The sequence below is a fragment of the Helianthus annuus genome, chromosome 2 (assembly GCF_002127325.2).
Source record: "Helianthus annuus cultivar XRQ/B chromosome 2, HanXRQr2.0-SUNRISE, whole genome shotgun sequence".
Classification (NCBI taxonomy): Eukaryota; Viridiplantae; Streptophyta; class Magnoliopsida; order Asterales; family Asteraceae; genus Helianthus; species Helianthus annuus.
Window position 1 is genome coordinate 163,717,264 of NC_035434.2, and position 20,973 is coordinate 163,738,236.

The following is a 20,973-nucleotide window of genomic DNA, read 5'->3' on the forward strand; positions in this document are numbered from 1 at the left end:
TTTTTCCTTTGAGCGGCAAATCTCAATACACTCTTCCTATTCTACTATTGATAACTTACGCCAGAAGAATCCCAAATCCCAGACAATCGTCCTTTCATCTTCTCTCAAATCATCTTCCAAATATGAATCAGTTTCCATATGTAAGAATTATCATCTTCCAAATATGAATCAGTTTCCATATGTAAGAATTATTATTATCAAAAAACCTAGATCTACAAATGAATTACGTACATTACTCTGTTTCTTCATCAATCAGTTGTTAATCGATCACTCAATCATATCTTTAAGGTATGTTTCTTAATTTCGTTGTTAATTCATCCATTATGTGTTCGTCCGTTGATTTTGTTTAGTAAATCTATGTTTATGTAATAGATTATTGATGTTATTATAAAACCCTATTGTCCGATTGTTATGGAAAATCCGTTTTCTTTGATTTGATTTTGTACATTATGACCCCTAATAACTGTATTGAATGCATCCGAAAGTAAACTGCAGGTTTAATTTGTTTTCTGTAATGTTTGATTCCGTGTTGTTTATAACAGAGATGGCGGCTAGGGTTTGTCATGGTGGTGTCGGCAGGGGAGAGGACGTTTGGTGTTTTAACGAAGATTAATCTTATGGACAAGGGGACTGGTGCAGTTTATGTAAGCTGGGTTTTGAGTTTTAGTTTTGTCATAATTAAGCTTCTTTCATAAGAACCCTTATATAATCAGCTTTTAAAAATGTACTAATTTTGCAATGTTATGCAGACACAAATCTTGATAGAGCATATGGAAGAGCTTCACTGCAAGGTAAAATCCACAAATCAAGTTTAGGCTCTATGTTTGCCCATTTGTATTACTATAAATTAATTAACACGATTTAACCAATTTTCATTGTTAAGAATTTTAAAAGTAGTGCTCCTTATGAGGATGATAAGATATCACTATGCATTTTTATATTTATGCTTGCATATTTTCAATGCATTACCAAATATTAATTGTGACGACCACATTATTTGATGCCAAAATAATTAAAAAGTAGTGAATTGGATCACCTGTTTGTATAACCATCTAAGTTTGTTGATGATAACTTAACCATTTATAAGTAAAGTTTGACAATAAAACTTGATGAATATTTTTTTTTGGCTATTTATTGGTGCAGGGTATAAAGGCTTTTTTGTTTACTCGAATCCGGTGGTTTGTTTACTAGGTATTCACTTTTCTGTATGATGTGTTTCTGTTTCATGATGTTACTTTTTATTTGGGCACCCTAATTGATGATATGTTTAATCTAATTTGCAGTTGATATATAATGAGGCCGTTGGTTTTCCAGCTCTTGCGTTACTCATATGCTAAAGAACATGATCTAGAAACTCTCTTCAAATCCGTCATTGGTGACCAGATTGCAGAAGTTGAATTGAGTGTCAGGAAAGCATGAACAAAGGTATGATCTTTCTTGATTTAAAGAATCTTGAAATAGAGTTTCTTGAAACCCCATGAACAAAAAAAAAATTAAATTACGACTTACAGCTTTCTCGCGGTTTGTCGAGATGTCAGACTGACATTGAAAGCGTTTTCTTTTAAAAAAAATAAATTATAGAGATGTAAAATGTTTAAAAGAAAGTAACAATACACTTTTAATACACATTTCAGGGATTTTTTGGACTCCATCGTGGTATTTAGGTTGTAGCTTTAAAAAGCCACACAGAGAAGTAAAAACAACAATATATCTATTTCTATGAGAGATTTGGATTCAGCCTTCCAAGGAGCTGGACAAAAAGTGTATCCTATGTTCTTTCATGAAAACAACTTTTTTGCACAGTTGTATGCTTGGTATATATAACTAATAAAACAAATCTTTGATTAATCTTTAAGAAAGCAATGGTAATTTTGGAACATGGGCAATATTGACTAAGAAATCTGTTCTTAGTTTGGCACCTCTCTAGAGTCTTGATTTAGAATCATTGTATTTTGGGGTTGAGCAGAGACATAGCTCTTATTCTTTTATTCTATGGTTATTTGTCTATTTGTGTGCCACCGCTAAAGCCTACCACCGCCGCAAGTGTGAGAGACGTCTCTAAGGTTATAAGCTTTTGCCTTATTTGTCGGGTAACGTCTCTTTGTTTCTTCTTTAATTCGATGTGTTTTCTATTACCGGGTTTAAAAAGCTCCAATTTTTAAATTAAAAACTTGACCTTTTAAGGTCTGATTGACTTAATTCAATCTCAAAACTCGGTAGCTACATGTAGCTTTATGGTATACTGTATGAATGTAAAACATTTCTATTTAAGTTCTTAACAAAATTCACATAAATACTAAGAATGGAGTGATTAATGGATTGTAACTCTCTTTCTTATTGTTGCGAATATTAATTGGTATTAGTTATCGCCTTAATGAAAGTCATCGTAAAAAAAATTAGTTATTGTCATTCTTTGACGACAATCTTTACAGTGATCCTCATAATTAAAAATAAATATTTTCTTATAAAAGGTCCCCAAATTACGGATTCGCTTTAGGCCAACAAAATGGTTGAGCCGGTATGCCAGATAAATAGATTTTGGATTACGAATTATGACTTTCTTGCGTTGATTCATGAATATGATTAGGGTTAGGAAGTTAGGGTTCGCAAGATCCTGTGGATTCTGAAGTTTTCTCCTCCACAACACCAATCAAAGATTACCCAGGTACCTATCTAGATTCCTTTCTTATTGTTTGTAGGTAAAACTTGCTATATAAAGTATGATCAAGTTATAACCTGTTCTCACTTAAATTCATATAATTTTCGTTTTTTTTTTCCTTTTAATAACAGGTGATTGATACGTCAGCTATTTCAGATCGCTTCACATGTTCGTGATCTTCTTTCGATTTACTTAGGTATGTTAAATCGGTTGTTTCTAATGCTATAATTATTCATGAAATTTTTATTTATAAGGTTTTTCATCTATATATCAGGTACTTTGTTAGTTTTGGTTAAAACACATTTGCTTATGAACTTCAATAAGATTATGCAATTGCAGAATGCATGTAGTGGTTGATGGCTTTTATTTCTCTATTGAAAGAACAGTTCAAGAGATGGTAGGCTCACATATAATTCAAGGTCTTTTTAATTTGAAATAACCTAAGATTATACCCGCATTAAGCTTAATTAGGATGCTCCTAATACCTTGAGAGAGGTTTGACTAAGAAATTTGTTCTTTGATTACATACATCTCAATATTTTGACATCAACAAATAACTTGCCTCTTCTATAATAGGTGCCATGTTAAGTATCAATCATTTGATTTTTTTTGTTGGTGGTAATTATAGGTAGTTAAATCTAATGCTTTATAGCTATAGTGCTATACTACTAATTAGCAAACAATTATCATATTTCGTGTATGAAAAATCATCTGTTGACATTTAGTGGTCAACAAATGATACATGATAGTTCATTATGATGATGCATTAAGGTTCACTTTGAGTACAAATTTTTGTACTAGGTATAAAGGGTATAAAGGCTTTTTTGTTTACTCGAATCCGGTGGTATAAAGCTTTTTTTTGTACATTAAGCTTTTTTTGGCTATTTATTGGTGCAGGGTATAAAGGCTTTTTTGTTTACTCGAATCCGGTGGTTTGTTTACTAGGTATTCACTTTTCTGTATGATGTGTTTCTGTTTCATGATGTTACTTTTTATTTGGGCACCCTAATCGATGATATGTTTAATCTAATTTGCAGTTGATATATAATGAGGCCATTGGTTTTCCAGCTCTTGCGTTACTCATATGCTAAAGAACATGATTTAGAAACTCTCTTCAAATCCGTCATTGGTGACCAGATTGCAGAAGTTGTATTGAGTGTCAGGAAAGCATGAACAAAGGTATGATCTTTCTTGATTTAAAGAATCTTGAAATAGAGTTTCTTGAAACCCCATGAACAAAAAAAAAAATTACGACTTACAGCTTTCTCGCGGTTTGTCGAGATGTCAGACTGACATTGAAAGCCTTTTCTTTTAAAAAAAATAAATTATAGAGATGTAAAATGTTTAAAAGAAAGTAACAATACACTTTTAATACACATTTCAGGGATTTTTTGGACTCCATCGTGGTATTTAGGTTGTAGCTTTAAAAAGCCACACAGTGAAGTAAAAACAACAGTATGTCTGTTTCTATGAGAGATTTGGATCCAGCCTTCCAAGGAGCTGGACAAAAAGTGTATCCTATGTTCTTTCATGAAAACAACTTTTTTGCACAGTTGTATGCTTGGTATATATAACTAATAAAACAAATCTTTGTTTAACCTTTAAGAAAGCAATGGTAATTTTGGAACATGGGCAATATTGACTAAGAAATGTGTTCTTAGTTTGGCACCTCTCTAGAGTCTTGATTTAGAATCATTGTATTTTGGGGTTGAGCAGAGACATAGCTCTTATTCTTTTATTCTATGGTTATTTGTCTATTTGTGTGCCACCGCTAAAGCCTACCACCGCCGCAAGTGTGAGGACGTCTCTAAGGTTATAAGCTTTTGCCTTATTTGTCGGGTAACGTCTCTTTGTTTCTTCTTTAATTCGATGTGTTTTCTATTACCGGGTTTAAAAAGCTCCAATTTTTAAATTAAAAACTTGACCTTTTAAGGTCTGATTGACTTAATTCAATCTCAAAACTCGGTAGCTACATGTAGCTTTATAGTATACTGTATGAATGTAAAATATTTCTATTTAAGTTCTTAACAAAATTCACATAAATACTAAGAATGGAGTGATTAATGGATTGTAACTCTCTTTCTTATTGTTGCGAATATTAATTGGTATTAGTTATCGCCTTAATGAAAGTCATCGTAAAAAAATTAGTTATTGTCATTCTTTGACGACAATCTTTACAGTGATCCTCATAATTAAAAATAAATATTTTCTTATAAAAGGTCCCCAAATTACGGATTCGCTTTAGGCCAACAAAATGGTTGAGCCGGTATGCCAGATAGATAGATTTTGGATTACGAATTATGACTTTCTTGCGTTGATTCATGAATATGATTAGGGTTAGGAAGTTAGGGTTCGCAAGATCCTGTGGATTCTGAAGTTTTCTCCTCCACAACACCAATCAAAGATTACCCAGGTACCTATCTAGATTCCTTTCTTATTGTTTGTAGGTAAAACTTGCTATATAAAGTATGATCAAGTTATAACCTGTTCTCACTTAAATTCATATAATTTTCGGTTTTTTTTCCTTTTAATAACAGGTGATTGATACGTCAGCTATTTCAGATCGCTTCACATGTTCGTGATCTTCTTTCGATTTACTTAGGTATGTTAAATCGGTTGTTTCTAATGCTATAATTATTCATGAAATTTTTATTTATAAGGTTTTTCATCTATATATCAGGTACTTTGTTAGTTTTGGTTAAAACACATTTGCTTATGAACTTCAATAAGATTATGCAATTGCAGAATGCATGTAGTGGTTGATGGCTTTTATTTCTCTATTGAAAGAACAGTTCAAGAGATGGTAGGCTCACATATAATTCAAGGTCTTTTTAATTTGAAATAACCTAAGATTATACCCGCATTAAGCTTAATTAGGATGCTCCTAATACCTTGAGAGAGGTTTGACTAAGAAATTTGTTCTTTGATTACATACATCTCAATATTTTGACATCAACAAATAACTTGCCTCTTCTATAATAGGTGCCATGTTAAGTATCAATCATTTGATTTTTTTTGTTGGTGGTAATTATAGGTAGTTAAATCTAATGCTTTATAGCTATAGTGCTATACTACTAATTAGCAAACAATTATCATATTTCGTGTATGAAAAATCATCTGTTGACATTTAGTGGTCAACAAATGATACATGATAGTTCATTATGATGATGCATTAAGGTTCACTTTGAGTACAAATTTTTGTACTAGGTATAAAGGGTATAAAGGCTTTTTTGTTTACTCGAATCCGGTGGTATAAAGCTTTTTTTTGTACATTAAGCTTTTTTTGGCTATTTATTGGTGCAGGGTATAAAGGCTTTTTTGTTTACTCGAATCCGGTGGTTTGTTTACTAGGTATTCACTTTTCTGTATGATGTGTTTCTGTTTCATGATGTTACTTTTTATTTGGGCACCCTAATCGATGATATGTTTAATCTAATTTGCAGTTGATATATAATGAGGCCATTGGTTTTCCAGCTCTTGCGTTACTCATATGCTAAAGAACATGATTTAGAAACTCTCTTCAAATCCGTCATTGGTGACCAGATTGCAGAAGTTGAATTGAGTGTCAGGAAAGCATGAACAAAGGTATGATCTTTCTTGATTTAAAGAATCTTGAAATAGAGTTTCTTGAAACCCCATGAACAAAAAAAAAAAATTACGACTTACAGCTTTCTCGCGGTTTGTCGAGATGTCAGACTGACATTGAAAGCCTTTTCTTTTAAAAAAAATAAATTATAGAGATGTAAAATGTTTAAAAGAAAGTAACAATACACTTTTAATACACATTTCAGGGATTTTTTGGACTCCATCGTGGTATTTAGGTTGTAGCTTTAAAAAGCCACACAGTGAAGTAAAAACAACAGTATGTCTGTTTCTATGAGAGATTTGGATCCAGCCTTCCAAGGAGCTGGACAAAAAGTGTATCCTATGTTCTTTCATGAAAACAACTTTTTTGCACAGTTGTATGCTTGGTATATATAACTAATAAAACAAATCTTTGTTTAACCTTTAAGAAAGCAATGGTAATTTTGGAACATGGGCAATATTGACTAAGAAATGTGTTCTTAGTTTGGCACCTCTCTAGAGTCTTGATTTAGAATCATTGTATTTTGGGGTTGAGCAGAGACATAGCTCTTATTCTTTTATTCTATGGTTATTTGTCTATTTGTGTGCCACCGCTAAAGCCTACCACCGCCGCAAGTGTGAGGACGTCTCTAAGGTTATAAGCTTTTGCCTTATTTGTCGGGTAACGTCTCTTTGTTTCTTCTTTAATTCGATGTGTTTTCTATTACCGGGTTTAAAAAGCTCCAATTTTTAAATTAAAAACTTGACCTTTTAAGGTCTGATTGACTTAATTCAATCTCAAAACTCGGTAGCTACATGTAGCTTTATAGTATACTGTATGAATGTAAAATATTTCTATTTAAGTTCTTAACAAAATTCACATAAATACTAAGAATGGAGTGATTAATGGATTGTAACTCTCTTTCTTATTGTTGCGAATATTAATTGGTATTAGTTATCGCCTTAATGAAAGTCATCGTAAAAAAATTAGTTATTGTCATTCTTTGACGACAATCTTTACAGTGATCCTCATAATTAAAAATAAATATTTTCTTATAAAAGGTCCCCAAATTACGGATTCGCTTTAGGCCAACAAAATGGTTGAGCCGGTATGCCAGATAGATAGATTTTGGATTACGAATTATGACTTTCTTGCGTTGATTCATGAATATGATTAGGGTTAGGAAGTTAGGGTTCGCAAGATCCTGTGGATTCTGAAGTTTTCTCCTCCACAACACCAATCAAAGATTACCCAGGTACCTATCTAGATTCCTTTCTTATTGTTTGTAGGTAAAACTTGCTATATAAAGTATGATCAAGTTATAACCTGTTCTCACTTAAATTCATATAATTTTCGGTTTTTTTTCCTTTTAATAACAGGTGATTGATACGTCAGCTATTTCAGATCGCTTCACATGTTCGTGATCTTCTTTCGATTTACTTAGGTATGTTAAATCGGTTGTTTCTAATGCTATAATTATTCATGAAATTTTTATTTATAAGGTTTTTCATCTATATATCAGGTACTTTGTTAGTTTTGGTTAAAACACATTTGCTTATGAACTTCAATAAGATTATGCAATTGCAGAATGCATGTAGTGGTTGATGGCTTTTATTTCTCTATTGAAAGAACAGTTCAAGAGATGGTAGGCTCACATATAATTCAAGGTCTTTTTAATTTGAAATAACCTAAGATTATACCCGCATTAAGCTTAATTAGGATGCTCCTAATACCTTGAGAGAGGTTTGACTAAGAAATTTGTTCTTTGATTACATACATCTCAATATTTTGACATCAACAAATAACTTGCCTCTTCTATAATAGGTGCCATGTTAAGTATCAATCATTTGATTTTTTTTGTTGGTGGTAATTATAGGTAGTTAAATCTAATGCTTTATAGCTATAGTGCTATACTACTAATTAGCAAACAATTATCATATTTCGTGTATGAAAAATCATCTGTTGACATTTAGTGGTCAACAAATGATACATGATAGTTCATTATGATGATGCATTAAGGTTCACTTTGAGTACAAATTTTTGTACTAGGTATAAAGGGTATAAAGGCTTTTTTGTTTACTCGAATCCGGTGGTATAAAGCTTTTTTTTGTACATTAAGCTTTTTTTGGCTATTTATTGGTGCAGGGTATAAAGGCTTTTTTGTTTACTCGAATCTGGTGGTTTGTTTACTAGGTATTCACTTTTCTGTATGATGTGTTTCTGTTTCATGATGTTACTTTTTATTTGGGCACCCTAATCGATGATATGTTTAATCTAATTTGCAGTTGATATATAATGAGGCCATTGGTTTTCCAGCTCTTGCGTTACTCATATGCTAAAGAACATGATTTAGAAACTCTCTTCAAATCCATCATTGGTGACCAGATTGCAGAAGTTGAATTGAGTGTCAGGAAAGCATGAACAAAGGTATGATCTTTCTTGATTTAAAGAATCTTGAAATAGAGTTTCTTGAAACCCCATGAACAAAAAAAAAATTACGACTTACAGCTTTCTCGCGGTTTGTCGAGATGTCAGACTGACATTGAAAGCCTTTTCTTTTAAAAAAAATAAATTATAGAGATGTAAAATGTTTAAAAGAAAGTAACAATACACTTTTAATACACATTTCAGGGATTTTTTGAACTCCATCGTGGTATTTAGGTTGTAGCTTTAAAAAGCCACACAGTGAAGTAAAAACAACAGTATGTCTGTTTCTATGAGAGATTTGGATCCAGCCTTCCAAGGAGCTGGACAAAAAGTGTATCCTATGTTCTTTCATGAAAACAACTTTTTTGCACAGTTGTATGCTTGGTATATATAACTAATAAAACAAATCTTTGTTTAACCTTTAAGAAAGCAATGGTAATTTTGGAACATGGGCAATATTGACTAAGAAATCTGTTCTTAGTTTGGCACCTCTCTAGAGTCTTGATTTAGAATCATTGTATTTTGGGGTTGAGCAGAGACATAGCTCTTATTCTTTTATTCTATGGTTATTTGTCTATTTGTGTGCCACCGCTAAAGCCTACCACCGCCGCAAGTGTGAGAGACGTCTCTAAGGTTATAATCTTTTGCCTTATTTGTCGGGTAACGTCTCTTTGTTTCTTCTTTAATTCGATGTGTTTTCTATTACCGGGTTTAAAAAGCTCCAATTTTTAAATTAAAAACTTGACCTTTTAAGGTCTGACTGACTTAATTCAACCTCAAAACTCGGTAGCTACATGTAGCTTTATAGTATACTGTATGAATGTAAAATATTTCTATTTAAGTTCTTAACAAAATTCACATAAATACTAAGAATGGAGTGATTAATGGATTGTAACTCTCTTTCTTATTGTTGCGAATATTAATTGGTATTAGTTATCACCTTAACGAAAGTCATCGTAAAAAAAATTAGTTATTGTCATTCTTTGACGACAATCTTTACAGTGATCCTCATAATTAAAAATAAATATTTTCTTATAAAAGGTCCCCAAATTACGGATTCGCTTTACGCCAACAAAATGGTTGAGCCGGTATGCCAGATAGATAGATTTTGGATTACGAATTATGACTTTCTTTCGTTGATTCATGAATATGATTACGGTTAGGAAGTTAGGGTTCGCAAGATCCTGTGGATTCTGAAGTTTTCTCCTCCACAACACCAATCAAAGATTACCCAGGTACCTATCTAGATTCCTTTCTTATTGTTTGTAGGTAAAACTTGCTATATAAAGTATGATCAAGTTATAACCTGTTCTCACTTAAATTCATATAATTTTCGGTTTTTTTTCTTTTAATAACAGGTGATTGATACGTCAGCTATTTCAGATCGCTTCACATGTTCGTGATCTTCTTTCGATTTACTTAGGTATCTTAAATCGGTTGTTTCTAATGCTATAATTATTCATGAAATTTTTATTTATAAGGTTTTTCATCTATATATCAGGTACTTTGTTAGTTTTGGTTAAAACACATTTGCTTATGAACTTCAATGAGATTATGCAATTGCAGAATACATGTAGTGGTTGATGGCTTTTATTTCTCTATTGAAAGAACAGTTCAAGAGATGGTAGGCTCACATATAATTCAAGGTCTTTTTAATTTGAAATAACCTAAGATTATACCCGCATTAAGCTTAATTAGGATGCTCCTAATACCTTGAGAGAGGTTTGACTAAGAAATTTGTTCTTTGATTACATACATCTCAATATTTTGACATCAACAAATAACTTGCCTCTTCTATAATAGGTGTCATGTTAAGTATCAATCATTTGATTTTTTTTGTTGGTGGTAATTATAGGTAGTTAAATCTAATGCTTTATAGCTGTTGTGCTATACTACTAATTAGCAAACAATTATCATATTTCGTGTATGAAAAATCATCTGTTGACATTTAGTGGTCAACAAATGATACATGATAGTTCATTATGATGATGCATTAAGGTACACTTTGAGTACAAATTTTTGTGTCTAATAAAGGGTTTTTTTTCCACGATGAGTTTTCAAGGGAGTGATTGAACGATTCGTTGTCTGGGTTTCATTTATGAATTCATTGAAAGAAGTTGAAAAAAGGGCGGTGATACCGGTTGCCATTCAATCGCATTCAAACTCAATATGATTTACCCTCTTGACATTGAAAGAGGCGCATAGATGGAACAAAATATAAAGAGTAAAAAGTTTTATCTTATATGCCATCTTAAAAAATGTGTAAATTACAATAGTGCCCATCCAGTTTGCTTTTTAACATATACGAGTTGAGTTGACGCAACCCGCGCGTTACGGCGGGATGTTGAACTTCACCTTATTTTTTAGATCATAAATCCTAATTTTTTTAGGATGTTTGGCTCTCGGTTTGTTTGTTCTTCAATTACTCACATATTTTAACTTATTATGTTCTTTGATACTTTACTCCAGGATTTTGTCCTCAAACCGGTTGATGGGAACGTTGCGAGCATCTCTTGCTGAATTGAGCAATTTAAAAGATTTGTAAACATTTTCACATTGCTATTGAAAGTTAATGATATTTTTTTTTTGTTTCATTGATGTTTGAGGTGTAAGTTAACAGTTTTTTTTACAGCAGGATAAGTGACAATAATCTCAGTGGGTCCATACCTAATTTCATAGAGAATTGGAGACAACTCAATAAACTGTAAGTTTAGTTTGTAAATCATATGCACTTGTGCTGTATATTTAATTCCATTCATTTTTTTGTATTGTCATTTTTGAAGAGAACTAATTGGGACGGGGCTTTCGGGACCGATTCCTTCATCCATTTCCTTTCTGAACTTAACTGACGTGTGAGTGTAGATAACGTTAACTTCATACGAACCTTTTTCTTTCTTTCTCTTTTTATCTTTTTTTTTCTATTTCGTGTAATGGGAAATTACTATTACTATGTAGGAGAATTTGTGAACTAAGTGGACCAACTCAGAGATTCCGTCCGTTAGATAATGTTGTTGGTTTACTAACACTGTATTTAGAAGGTTTTGTATTTCAAATTGTCGTTGTAATATAATATATTGGTTTGTGTTTTAACGTTGTAATCTAATTTCAAGATACTATGTTGTTTAAGGGTTTGATAATTAAATGAAAAGGGTTGACTAAATTTAAGGGTTTGCCCTTGCAGCGTTGACCATTCGTTGCTATACACAATCTGCTAAAATCATATTACGATTTGGGAAGGATCATTATAAGAAGTGTCATGAGGCAGGGGTTTGGGAATGGAATTGGGTAAGACCACCTAACAATGACGAAGAAAATAAAGAGATGGAGACTTTGAATGCAGAACTTATACAACGGAATGTAGATGAAAAGTGGCATTGGAAGGGTGATGGTGAGATAGGATTTTCTATGAAAGAAAAGTGAGAATGGACTTGGCTAGAACGGTGGATATGAATGAACAAGCAAACAGATTTACATAGAACAATGTGGCGACGTTAAAGGCGAATCTGTTTGCATGGAGAGCAATTTACGGGAAAATACCAACGCAATGGCAAGGGTATTACTCTTCCAACCACAACTTGCAAAATATGTAATACAAGGGACGAAACCGTGGATCATATCTTGGTAATGTGCCCGGTAGTAGACGCAGTGCGAACTCAGTTACATATGTGGCTCAAACTCCCTATGGGGAACAATAATGATTTGGTTATTGATATGCTGCAAAGCATGAACGGGTTAACGGCTTCCATGAAGAAAAAAAGGATATTACACATGCATTTTATACAAATCATTTGGTGAATTTGAAGACACGGGAACAGAGTGGACCACTTTATTGATATGCTGCATTTTATTCAATGGCAAGAGCACTTCGTTGTTCAAGCATTGGACAAAAGGCATTGAGGTATCATGGGGTGAATGGATGAGCGTTAATTTTTGGTTGTTTGTGCTGAAGCATCTGCTGAACTAGCGTGTAATTTGGGGACCTCATAGCACCTCACTATGTGTTCATTAACCGCTAAAAGAAAAAAAATATATATTATGCAAACAAATGGAAGCAAAAACCATTGCATATTTGCTGCTGGAATGAGCTTAATCAGAGTTCGTTTGACATGATTTCCTACACTTCTTAAGTTAAGGATATATATTTTTTTATAATATACACATATGGATATTTTAAAAATTGACTATATAGATATGTACATCTGTTGTTTTTAAATAAAAAGATTCACAACCCGTGAGTATTCACGGGAGATAACCTATTTCTTCATAAATTTTTCAAATTATAATGAATTGTGCAGCTCTCTATCATCTAATTCATGCTATGCATTTGAGGAGAAGACCTACATGTAATGTATAAAGTTTTGCAATTCAAGATGATGTAGGATAGTAGTTTTTTGGTTATTGGTATCTTGGGTATTTTAATTTATTAACCTTATCTTTTCTATAACAGTAAAAGGGATCTATAGCAAATCAAGTGTTGGAGGGTAGCCAACCAGTTGATATCTCTAAGAACCTGTTTGAGTTGTTCTTACACTTAAGTAAGAATCTATTTTTTTCAAATTGATTTCATGTATGTTTTTAATAATCTAGCAATAGAGCTTTAAATTCTAAGTCGTTCTGATTGGAATTGATAATGTCAGAGGATGAATGCGATAGTGGAGTTAAAGAAGACATCATGAAAACATCATGAAGGTTTAGTTGACAAAAACTTAATTTGTAACGAACATTATGTAGATGTACTATTGGGACGTGCTCAACTGTCTCAAAATATTAGGCTTAACAAATCACACTTTAACGATTCTACGTTTATATTATTTTATGTGTTTAGTTGGTGTTTAGCCACCCGCGAAGCTCGCGGGGTCTTAGGCTAGTTTAATTAAAAAGAAAATAGTGAGACAAATTAATTTTTCAAATAGTGGATTATCATCTGATTAAATGCGTCTATGGGTCAAGCGCAAAGAGGAACCAAATCCCCAGCCCCTAACATGTTTGTCTAAAGAAGAATGAATTTAATGTTGATCTTATATATTTTGTTTAATTTTTAAATGAAATATAAACGAAAAAAAAAGTATGATTGAGAGCTTTGGTGGATTTCTTTTATGTAACTAATTCAACTAGAATTAGATATACTTAAAAAATGTAACTGTTTTTTTTATTTTTTTATCTAGCTTGTCTATGGATTAATCAAATAAAAATAGCTACCTTGTTGTTGTTTTTTTATTTTCTTTTTTTTTTCTTTTAACGTTATGATACCCTTTGTTGTTCGTCGTTTGATTCAACAGTCATAGTCTGGCAACATAAAAGTCGAGCCCAAAGATTCCAAATCTTTTAAGCTTCTGGTTTCGGGGTTGAGGTCACCCACAACATGGATGTTTGGGTTGTATTTAGGGGGTTGATTGTTCATTTTGGGGGTTTTTGTCCAAGAGTGAAGACGGTGGTACCAAAGGGGTTTCGTAAGCAATCTTAGAGAACGTGAGGTGGTGTACTATCGATTGAGTTTGGATCGAAGTTATCTAAAAAGTAAAACGGTTTGGAGGGGGTGTCTCGTCATAGGCTGCTCAAGTGTAAGACAAGTAAGTCATTGTTCAAAAACCTGTTGAAGTAACATAACAATGACATAGGGCACACAAATACTTTTAAAAGATATCAGATTCTCAAAAAATAAAATTACAAAGTTTCACACAAAAAAATAAATACTTAACAAAATATCAATGAAATTATATAGGGTTGTTCTATTTCCACACCCCTATAATCTTAGGGTCCTAATAAATCCACATGGTATCATCTTATGTACACATGATTTATACGGGCTGTATAAGGTTATACAGCCTTTGTCGGTTCACTTTATTCTATACGGGCCGTATAACCTTATACGGCCCGTATAAACCATGTGTAAATAAGATGATACTGTGTTCGTATATATATTATACGACTACTTTATACGGGTCGTATATATCTATACGGCTCGTATACAATGAATTTCCTTTATTTAATTGTTTTATTACTATTTGACGCGACGTATTATTCCTCGATTCACGTGCTAGTAGACGTAAGATTCTCTGATTCGATGTTATATTCCTCGATTCTCGTGCGATTTATGTGATTAGACGTTAGATTCCTCGATATTCGTGCGAGTTATTTGATTCGACGTTAGATTCCTCGATTCGCGTGTTAATCATTTGAAACGATGTAATATTCCGTAAAATTCTCTATATAAACGACACTAATTTCATTCATTTTCATTCAGCTTCTATTCGTTTCTTCTATTTTTCTCTGTATTCAAATTATTTACGCTATAATGTCGGGTTGGGGTAACTTTTTTAATGTGTTTGATAACGAGGCGAATCAGGGGAGTTATGATAACAATGAAGATAACACCGAAGGTGGCATGTTTGATCTGAATGCTCCGTTCGATCCCATTCTTGCGTCTGATGCAGGTCAGGATAGTTGGGGTTTGGATGCAATTCAGCCTAATTATGCTGGTTATTATCCATCGCAACACCCGGTTAATTTTGAAGCCCCTCCTATTAGTTTTGGACCACCGACTGATAGTTCTCAGTCTCCTCCCATAAGTGATGGACCGCCGGAGGGTCCAAATGCTGACCAGGAACGTAGTGAGTTTCAAAACAAGCAGGTATAACATTTAATTATACGTTTATTTGTTGTACGTTAACTATTTTAGTGTTTTTACGTTTGATGTTGTTTTTATTAAAACCTTAGATTCGGGTTGCTCAACGGGTCGTGTTCGCGGGTTGGTGGGTTCAACCCGACCTGAACCTGAAAATTTTACACAAACCCGAAATCGACCCGAACTTTCATGGGTTAATTTATGACGTAAAATATATTGTTAAAAAAACATAATATAGTATAAATGTGTAACGGGTCAAGCCGCCAACCAGACCATGTTGACCCGAACCCGACCCGTTAACCCAAACGGGTTCGCAGGTTCAACCTGAAACTGACCCGAACCCGTTTATACTAAAGCTAAACCGATTGGTTAATCATTAATTGACACATATAAGTGTTTACGTTAGAAATTCGCTAGCATGGATGAATTGGTAGAGTGTTGTAGAGACGTTGGACGCGTAAATGGCTACGCCCTCGTCACCAAACGCACCATCTACGATAAAAAGGGTAGCGGTCAGCCGTTAAAAATCGGGCTTACGTGCGATTGTGCCGGCGAGTACAAATCAACAGCCACGGTCAGACGCAGCGGGACCAGGAAAACCGGTTGCAAGTTCCAACTGATCGGGGCATACAAAAAGAGGTTAGGTTATTGGGATCTAAAGGTTGATGAAGCTAAACATAACCACGAACCATTTCTGTATCCAGAGGGTCATCCGTACCTAATGAGGCTGACTCCATCAGAAGAGAGGACGGTGGAGCAAATGACGCATCAGAACATAAAACCACAAGACATTCTTGCTGCCATTAAAGAACAGAACCCCCATAATGTCTCAACAAGAAACACCATATACAACGCTCGGGCCAAATTGGGTCGAATGGAACAAGTCGGCGAGACTCCAATGCAGATACTTTTCGACCGGTTGGGGAAGGTTGGGTTTGTTTTTTACCATAGAACATCTCAAAACGGCGAACGGGTCGAGGATGTTTTCTTCATCCACCCGGAGTCGAACATGTTGTGGCGCGCCTTCCCGCATGTGTTGCTTATAGACGCCACTTACAAGACGAATCGGTACAAAATGCCGCTAGTCCAGATTATCGGTGTTACATCCACATTGATGTCGTTTTGCATTGCTCATACGTTCGTAAGCAACGAGAAACAGGAAAACTTCACATGGGTTCTACAGAGGTTGAAACACTCATTAGACAGTGTTATGGAACCCCGTGTAATAGTAACGGATAGAGATCGCACCAGCAAAACATCTTAAAACATTGCAGGGAAAGCTTTAAAATAGATGATCAATGGGAAGGCATTCTTTACAAGTGGCGCGAGCTAATTAACTCACGACCGATCATGACTACAACTACTGGTACGAGCGAATACGATCAAACTTGCCACGCAAAAAAAACCGACGGTAAGTTTTATATAATTTTTGCTTAATAATCATATTTATTTGAGTTGTCTTAACTGCACTTGACTTTGATTACAGAGATTATGAACTATTTGGATTCAATCTGGTTACAACCATATAGAGACCGGTTTGTTTCGTTCTGGAGCGACCAACATCTGAACTTCGGTCAACGTACAACGAACAGGGCAGAGCGTCAACTTGCCCTTTTGAAGCAGTACCTAGGCGACTCTAATTACACTATGGAGAAAGTGGTACCACTTATCGATAAGCTCATAAGAAACCAGGTGACAGAAATCAAAGGCAGCATTGAAACAAGCAGGAGCCGAACATTGGGTCATCATAACAAACCAATATTTAATCTCCTACTAAAGAAGGTTTCACATGCCTGCCTAGAGTTGATATCAGACGAAGTAAATGAAATAGAAAAATTAATGTTATATAACCGTACATGCGCGTGCCGTTTGTATACAAGCTGTGGGTTGCCGTGCGCGTGTCGGTTGGAACCGTATACAACGAATGGTAATACATTATTCGACCAACCACATTTTATAATCATAGCCTTTCATCACGTAAAATCTTATTGACGTTTTATGTTGTTTGTTGATATGTTTCTTAGGTGAAATGATCCCGTTGGAGTTGATAGACCCTTTTTGGAGAAAGTTAAATTTGGACTCCATAGTGGAACCGAGCAAGGTGGACTCTTTCGACTTAGACGGCGAATTTGCGCTTCTCAAACAACATTTAAGTGCTCAGCCGAGAGAACTCAAGAAAAACTTGATTCAAAAGATGAAGGAGTTGGTACAACTCAATAAGACGAAGCTTAAACAACCAGTTGTGCAAAAAAACACACGGGGTCGTCCAACTTTAAAAGCTCAGCAACAAAGGAAGGATGATTCGTTTACGGAGCCTTCTAGACACAACTTTTTTACAACGCAGGACCAGTATAGTGATTCACAAGATGGGTTTGGCACACAAGAGTCAGCGATCGAACCTACCAGGCACAGCTCGTTTGTCGAGTCACAAATTTATTGTACTGAAACACCTATGTTCTTCGGCGAGATTGCGAAAGGCGCTAAGAATTCGAAAACGAAAAAGAAGGTCGCAAAATCAAAGGAAGAGCCACCAGATTTACCTTTGCTGCCTGTCGGACAAGTTAATATGTTCTTGCACTTCCAAAAGTTCATTCCACCGTGCTTCTATCCACACCTCAGTCACATACAAAATGTGCAGGGTGATGGTAATTGTGGGTTTCGATCTATAGCGGTCGGCTTATCGCTTAAAGAGTGGCAGTGGCCATTCATACGGCAGAATCTTCATGATGAGTGCAACCGGTTCCACGAATCTTGGAAAAACATAAATGAAGTTGAGTATCAACAAGTTCTGGAATCATTAGTTTTGTCCGACCAAATAGTCGGAGCACCTCGACATAAGTGGCTACAAATGCCATTCACGGGGCTTCTGATAGCAAACCGGTGGAATGTCATTTGTCTCTTATTAAGTGACATTGGTTGTGCTTCATTTTTTCCCATGTTCAAAACAGCCGAAGAAAGTATTCCGCATCGAACAGTCGCACTTGTACATGTACACAGGAACCATTTTATTCACGTCAGATTAGAAGGGGAATATTCAATGCCAACCCCATCAGGATACTGGCGACAACCGACACGGAATACGCCAGCAGAAAGTTGGTATCACTATTACAAGGAACGTATTAACCAATATAATACGGTCGTTGATGAATATAGGACCAGGGATTACATAGATATAGGTACCCTATGAATATAAAATGTTATTTACATGTTTTGAAAATTTGTAATGATCAACATACACGTTATATAAATGTTTTGGCAACTTGTTATTTACATGTTTTGACAATTTGTAATGATCAACATACACGTTATATAAATTTTTTGGCAACTTGTTGAAATTGAATTTGAAAAAACTTTTAAACGAATCAACGTTAACGCATACCGACCGTATTTTCATCAGTTCCGCATATAGTAATTGAAAATAAATGAAAAATACTGAATTGTATATGGGCCGTATAAAAATATACGCCTCGTAAACAGTGATCGTATATTAAGTATACGACAGAATTAAAATAAATTAAATTAATGTATACGAGCCGTATACACGTATACGGCCCGTATACACATGAAAAAAGATCGTATAAGTTTTATACGACCTCATTTCCACCATATGGCCTCAACATTCCACAAAAAATTCTCTCGGTTTTCTCTCGGATCGTTCTTGGACAGCGTTCTTCGGCGTTTTTGGCGTTTTCTTCTCGTTCTTCCTATACGGTACGTTTTCGTATAGTAAACTTTCAAATTCCGTAACATGTTAGATTATGGTCTTGTATAGTAAAGCGTAGATAGGCATAACGATTACGATTGTATAATTCAATTTGAAAAAAAAAATTGAAACAGAAAATTGTAACTGATTATTCAAGTGTATACGGTCGTATAAATTGTATACGATCGTATAATGTTTGATTATTCAAACTGTATACGATCGTATACATTTTATACGACCGTATACACTTGAATAATCAAAGGTTTGTCGATCGTATACATTATATACGCTCGTATAACCTTTGAATATTCAAACATTATACGATCGTATATTTATATACGGTCGTATACCTGTTTGAATATTCAAAGATTATACGAACGTATATTTTATATACGGTTGTATACTTGTTGAATATTCAAACATTGTACGAGCGTATATGATATGTACAATACGTTCGTATACAAGAACAGTATTCGTATAATACGTTAACAATAATCGTATAGTGATTGCTAAGTTGTAATTGTTATTTGTTACAGACGATATGGCTGAGTCATCAGCAGCTGGTGCGGCCCGTAGAGGTCGAGGTCAGGGTCAGGGTCAGGGTCAGGGTCAGGGTCGGGGCCGTGGACGTGGACGCGGACGGGGACGTGGACGTGGACAGGAGGAGGAGGTTGTGCCCGATTTACTGAGACGGGGCAGTTTCTTAGAGATATCCCCCGAGGTACGGTTGCCTATAGGGTTTTGGGCAAATCACGAGAGATGGTGCTGGATGCGCCTCGGACCATAGATTTTCAGTTTTTGACCGATATTGGAGCGATCGGTCGGGTCCGGGAGCTCATGCCAGCTAACTCCCCGTGGGACCGCTTATTTGATGCCGCCGCAGAGCGGGCCCACAGGGAGATTACTTTAGAGTTTTTATCTACCTTTTCATTTACGGACACCCGGGGTGGGGGTTTTCAGCATTTTTTGACGACAGAGGCCGTAGCTTTTACTATTTGCGGCAAGAGTCAGAGGATGACATTTCCTCAGTTCGCTGTTGCCTTGGGTCTGTACTCACAGGAGGACTCAAGGTCCCGCGCATTTTTTGATGCGCCAGTCAGCACGTCCACTGACGTGTTGTGGCCGTATTGGCGCACTATTGGGTTCGGGGAGTTCGCGAAACCGAAGCAGCGATCCCCGAAGGCACGGGCGACTGATCTTTACGACCCGTTACACCGATACCTACATCAGTGTATCGCCGTGACGATCACCGGTCGTCATGATAGCAGGGAATGGGTCACCCAAAATGACCTATTCTTCTTGCACGACTTACTTACCGGTGGGAGGGCCAATTTGGCATACAAGTTGGCTGCATATCTCGCCGACTACGCTTTTAAGCGACCCTCTTCCCACATCAGCTGTGGGGCCTTCGTTACCCGTCTGGCGAAGGGTTTCTTTCACCTCCTGTCCCCGCAGGTGGCAAGTGATATGACCCTGACACGCCAGCTTGACAGGGTTGGGAGGGACACAACCCTATCGATGGGTTTGGCTCGCGAGCTCGAGGGAGGGCAGCTGGTTTGGGCTTATGGTGTGGGTGAGGGACCCCGTGGAGAGGGTGGTGATGAGGAGGGTGACGATGGAGAGGGAGGCGAGGGGGAGGGAGATGGAGGCGACAGAGAGGGAGGCGACGGAGAGGGGGTCGGTCATGCTGGCGATCGATCACAGGTAGCTGCGGAGGAGTTACGGGGTGATCGCCCGTACGTTCGACGCAGCGTGAGACAGCGTGTGATGCCTCCACCAGGGGTGGAGGAGAGACTCGTTCAGGTCGAGTCGGATGTAGCTGCAGTCAGAGGGGATTTAGCTGCAGTCAGAGGGGATTTAGCTGCAGTCAGAGAGGATGTACGGTGGATGGTCGAGGCGATTGTGGCTATGCATTCTGCCGCGCCCCTACCTCCACTAGCTGGCGCAGCACCACCACCACCACCACCGCCGTAGCTGCTTTTTGTATTATTATT

The 20,973-nt window shown here is 35.8% G+C and overlaps 1 long non-coding RNA gene across 1 annotated transcript; it reads left to right on the plus strand.

Moving 5' to 3' along the window:
* The first annotated feature begins 11,284 nt into the window (after positions 1–11,284).
* On the plus strand, positions 11,285–11,736 carry LOC110896531. The gene is made up of 3 exons (XR_002567969.2): positions 11,285–11,355; positions 11,435–11,503; positions 11,607–11,736. It is a non-coding gene; the product is annotated as an uncharacterized LOC110896531 (long non-coding RNA).
* Positions 11,737–20,973: the final 9,237 nt, after the last annotated feature.